We start from the raw sequence: 5,828 nt of genomic DNA on the forward strand, positions 1-5,828 counted from the left end.
GACAAGGTTACGACTGCGTTTATAATTCTATATATTAGTCGTAAAGTAGTCGTTAAATGGCGACTACTTTGACGACTACTATATGTTGTCACAATTTAGCGACCACAGTACGATCATTTCTATTTAGTCGTAAAATCGTCGTAACGGAGTAACTAAATAATCGCTAAATTTAGCGACTGAATAATAGTCGTAAAATGTAGTCGGCTATGGCGAGTTTTCTTGTAGTAACACGATTATATATGATTCGTCGCAAAATAGTCGCTAAATTTAACGACTACGCATTTAGTCACCGATTGTAGTCGAAAAAACCGTGTTTTCTTGTAGTGGATAGATCCTCACATTTAGAAAAAGTATATAGAATTGAAAAATTTAAACAAAGAAGATGGTGGAGAGTGATCCGATGATGATTACATGAAGAAAAATGTGGTTTGACATTAGCCGGAGAACCACCAGAAGTGTCTGGGACAAAATCCATAAGCATTTCACCAAAGGAAACAATTAATGAAGTAGCCATCGTTTTGTGAAAAAAAACCAACAAATTACTCAAAACATGAAATGTTAATTACACGAAACCAAGAAACTTCTCTTTATTAAGCTGGAGAATATGCAACAGGGAAGGCTTGAAAAATGTGATAAGCATTAATAAAAAAAAATCCAAAATTTGTACTAGCAAAAACTCGCTTACTCCAAGCTTTGACTACTGTAAACAGCCTTTAATTTATTACAAACTATCTCAGTTCTAAAGTAAAGATCAATAAATCTTGTTTTGATAACACAACGTACCAAATTCTTTGTTAACAAGGTATTTATATATTACTCTTAAAATATTAACTCTTTTTAGTTAGTTGCATTATCTTAAATTATTAAATTTTGAACAAAACTTATGGAATGATGATATTAGTCACTAGTTATAGAGTCATTTATACAGAGCTAATTATATACATTTTCTTAGGGTTTTAAACCTCAAAAGAGACATTGTCAAAACTCCATGATTAGAGTTTACAAATCTCTCCGATTCTATATCAACTCGGGTTCCAACATAACTGTCCTCAACGATTCTTTAGCTTGCTTGGTCTTGTTTGTACAGTCGAAGGAAGAATATGAAGATAGCTCATTACTTGGAGACACAACGGCGAAAGCTTCGATTTCTACATCTTCGCAGACTAAGGTTTGTATTCCGGCCATTAAAACACCAAAATCGAGAGCTCTTCCATGTAGAAAGCGATCTTTGCATAGCTTTTCTGACAAATCCGTTAAAATTCTCTTCTTTTGTCGATTCATATATCCGACGATTTTTTCAAGAGCAATTTGACCATCAATTTGAAGCTGCTGAAGAGAAAATTCCGGCCGAAAGGAATAAACGTACATATATCGATAGAAAACAGGAAGAAGGGCACGAACGCTTGTGGAACGATTATTTTACTGATAATCCAACTTACACGGAGAGGCAATTTCGCAGACGGTTTCGAATGAACAAGTCATTGTTCTTGCGTATTGTGAATCGTCTCAGTGAAGAAGTTCCATATTTTCAACCAAAAAAGGATGCAACCTTCCGGAATGGTTTAACACCGCTACAACAATGTACTGCAGCAATCATCTCATTCTGTGGTTCTTTCTCATCTCGATGAATTCTTTTAACCAGAAGTTGAATACACCTTTGCTTGAAAGATTCTCCAACTATAAACACTTTGCTTCCTTTCAAATTCCAACAATCATGTAGAAAACGCTCTTGATATCTTCCTCTTCTTCTTCGAAGCGTGTGTAATATTAACGATGTTGGGAGTCCTTTAAACTGTCGATTTTGCAAAAATCTGCTAGAGAGACTTGTCAATTTTCAGAATTGGACATTTGATTTCACGAGCTATTGAACAGATGTTTTCTTCTCATTATCCAAGTGACGAACCAGAGAAAAAGTCTACAGATGGGTGGATTTCGCGTTTTATTTTCCTGCTCTAAGTGGGCTCTTTCTGGGCCTGATGTGATTATACTAGATTTTTGGACCAAGATTCTGTACGCAAACTCAGATTGATAAATTTCCTCTCTTCCTCGACATGATTCTGATCACAAACCACCTCTCTGATTTTTTTTTTTTTTCTCGCTCCTGAGCTCACAACGGTCATATGGCTTCTTTTGAATCACATATTTTCTTTAATTCATCTGTAGTTTCGAACCAACGTTTACCATAACTCATTCTTTCTAGTCATCACAACAGCTAGAAATCCATTCACAATAGCTAGAAATCCACTCTTTAATTATCGTCACAAAGCATAATCAAATCCATGGAATCAACCTCCACGATTCCTCCAATACTCTAAATTCATGTCTGTCTCCAAAAAACCTGAAATTTTCTGAAGAGTCAAACAATGATTCCACTTATATATGAGCTCCATGACTCCCAAATTCAAAACCAGCTTTACTATTAAAGTTGTTCTTGATAGAAGCTTGATCCAACCGATTGATCACCTTCTCCTTTCTCTCTCATTGAAACTTGAGCATATGTTTTAAGAGTATTCTTCAATTTCACATAACCGACCTTTTTATCCTAAGGAGAACCAACAAAACCCTCTGTTTGATCTAAGTACTCGATAGTTTCTCTTCCCGACGAAGAACCAGAACATGATGCAAATCAAATCACCATCTACAGTTGAACAAAAAAAAAAGCAGCAGCAATTCACGTCTAATTCATACTGAAAGCAGCTAATCTCTAAAATGTTTAGCCTTTGTAGTTAGCATTATCAATAGCCACATGTAGATGAATAGCAAAAAGAAAAAAACCATGATTAGATAAGAAAGCAGATTGGGGCATTTNTTCTTCTTCGAAGCGTGTGTAATATTAACGATGTTGGGAGTCCTTTAAACTGTCGATTTTGCAAAAATCTGCTAGAGAGACTTGTCAATTTTCAGAATTGGACATTTGATTTCACGAGCTATTGAACAGATGTTTTCTTCTCATTATCCAAGTGACGAACCAGAGAAAAAGTCTACNCATTTTGCAACTTGATCTGTCCAAACAGTTATATATGTCATAAATAGAAAACTAGATATCAAGGGGGGAGTTAGGAAGTGAAAGGAAGATTTGTTTACCTCCTCCTTCAGCTTCCGGGTCTAAAAAAAGATGCAATCTTTTCAGCTCAGGAAACCTGACCTTACANTTCTGGGCCTGATGTGATTATACTAGATTTTTGGACCAAGATTCTGTACGCAAACTCAGATTGATAAATTTCCTCTCTTCCTCGACATGATTCTGATCACAAACCACCTCTCTGATTTTTTTTTTTTTTCTCGCTCCTGANGCTTAAGTGATAAATCTACCAATGACAACGCTTTAGCCAATCGCTCCTGTAGTTTATCCCCTGCAGAAAGTTCTGAGAGCATCTTCTCCATAGTTTGCCTCACTACGTTGATCAGATCACTTCGACTCTGACCAAATCTACTGGTTTTCAGTTGATGTATCATTCTCGAACCTTTAAGTTTCTTTTCATGGCATGTCGGGTCTGCTTCAGGGACGAATCTGTTTTACAAAGGAAAACAAAGAACAAGAGCTCATAGTCATATAATCAATCAGCTAAACCAAAGGGAATAGCAAAATAGAAACTTGGTAATGAACTCACTCAGTCTTTCCCGGAGAGTGGTCCTTGGATTCAGACATATCAATACCCAACAGCCACCTACAAGGTTTTTAAAAGTTACCAAAGACAGCAAAAGACAAAACAAAGTTTAGAACTTCTTTCCATCGGAGCATTAAAGGTTGAAACTTTCACAAAGCCCTAATAAGCAAAGAGATTGCTTCAAAACCAAAGCACTTGAGATTTCCTCCATCTAAGTTACAAATTATGTTCCTAAATTCACACACGAACATATAAAACCAGAAAGAGAAGAAACCTTCTTTTGAGACGAATCTGAAAACACATATTTGTGGCTAAGTCTAATTACGTGTATGATCGACTCTGAGTATGTATGAGCATAAAGTAAATAAGACACAAGTTTTGTTAACGGGGTTCGGATAACCTACATCCCCGGGACCTAGTCCAGAATTCATTCACTAGAAAAGGCTGCAACCTACAATTGCTATATGGCAACCACCACTCTTTCCTAGAATTACAATGAAAGAAGACTACCACTAATTGTCTTTTCCGACTAGTGTAGATCTGCAACAAAACCATCAAAAGATATCTCTATCTTGTTGATGGGGCGACACCACACATCTTGTGTGCATCTCTTGAAACTACCTTGAAGCGCGCAAGTCTTCATGAAGCGCCTTCTCAGTATTATATCAATTGCCCAACCCCTAGGGTTAGCAACTTTCCTATTATACAACAAATAGGAATTGAGAGATTAACAATTGTACAACCCCTAGGATTGACAATTTGCCTATTATACAACAAATAGGAATTTCCTATTATACAACAAAAAGGAAATTCCTATTATACAACAAAAAGGAAAGTTTCTCTCCATGATCCCATCTTGAATCTTCCATTCAAGATGTTCATCCAGCTCAACAACCGCCACTTGGCTTACTTGGCTTGTCCAAGTCGGCCTTAAGCTTCTGTACTCAAACTCTTCAATTCAGCTTCTTGTACTACTTCATGTATTAACGTCGGACAAGTACAAGAACTGCTTCAGACGTTTGATACATCTAACTGCTCCTCTGATATATCTAACTGCAGAGTTCTTGATTCAACACCTTATCTTCTTCTCTGCTTTGTGTCAATCACTGTGTCAGCACGATCACCAAACGCTACTTAAGCTTTGCTCTACCAACATATGTATCAAGTAATACTTCATCCTTCGTATCAGCTTTGTCCACTATCTTTGTCTAAACTATTGCACCATCACTGTGACATCTATGATGTATCTCTCTATCCATGTTTCATCCATTACAGCCACTTAGTAGAAATTTCACCACATGTTCTAAACCTTATAAAACTTCATTCAACACAACATCTTCAGAATCTACATCGTTTTACTAGTTCATACTATCTCTTGCATCTCTGAAATTGTGAATTCTCGGTTTGGGATTTAGCCAATTGCGAAAAGAACAAACATGAAACACCTTCAAGCCACCAAACCCAGTTCGAAAGTTCAAAAGTTGATCACACAAACACCAATAAAAACAGAGAATCATATGCACGACAATCCAATGTTTTGGAACAATTTACACCAAAAACAAAAAAAAAAAATTGAATGAGGAGATTAGAAATCGAAAAACTCACCGGAATCAAAAAGGCGAAGGGCAATCTCTGAATTCAATCTCCTCCGAGTTCAATCGAGGGAGAGAGAGGGAGAGGAAGAGAAAGAATAAAAATCAATCGACCATCAAAAATATCCTCCGACCCGAATCTCCTCTGATTCCATCTTCTTTGATTCCATCTTCTTCCATAGCCAATTCACGACTTCGATCGAGAGACAGATAAACAAAGAGAGGGAGAGAGGAAGAGAAAGAAAATAATCAATCGAATTTGTCCAATAAATAAGTGTCACGTACCGTCTCTTATTATCAAATCCAGTATACTATATAAGAGAGCCTCTTAATTTTTTTCTTTGTTTCTGATTTATTTTTTTCTTCTTTTCAGTTATATCCCCTCTTAAAACCTACCGATAGAGAAGGCCTTAAGAGTGACTAATTAAGGTTGACAATGACACTTTTGCCTATTTTATTGCTGCCGTTTTTTTTTTATTAAGTTCGTCCAAATTTTTTTTGAGAGAATTTATCATTATCTTAAATTTATCAAAAATTCATATAAATTTAGTATTTTTTCAAATTTTTTATGCCAAGAAACTAAAAGAAAAATATATGTATAATATGTAAATAATATATATGTGCTTTA

General features: G+C 35.9%; 1 long non-coding RNA gene across 1 annotated transcript; it reads right to left on the reverse strand.

The window, feature by feature from the left end:
* Positions 3,300-5,530, reverse strand: LOC104737027. Its single transcript, XR_759683.1, has 3 exons — positions 5,214-5,530; positions 3,612-3,668; positions 3,300-3,511 (listed from the first exon to the last, which is right to left on the reverse strand). It is a non-coding gene; the product is annotated as an uncharacterized LOC104737027 (long non-coding RNA).

The sequence above is a fragment of the Camelina sativa genome, chromosome 13, assembly GCF_000633955.1.
Source record: "Camelina sativa cultivar DH55 chromosome 13, Cs, whole genome shotgun sequence".
Classification (NCBI taxonomy): Eukaryota; Viridiplantae; Streptophyta; class Magnoliopsida; order Brassicales; family Brassicaceae; genus Camelina; species Camelina sativa.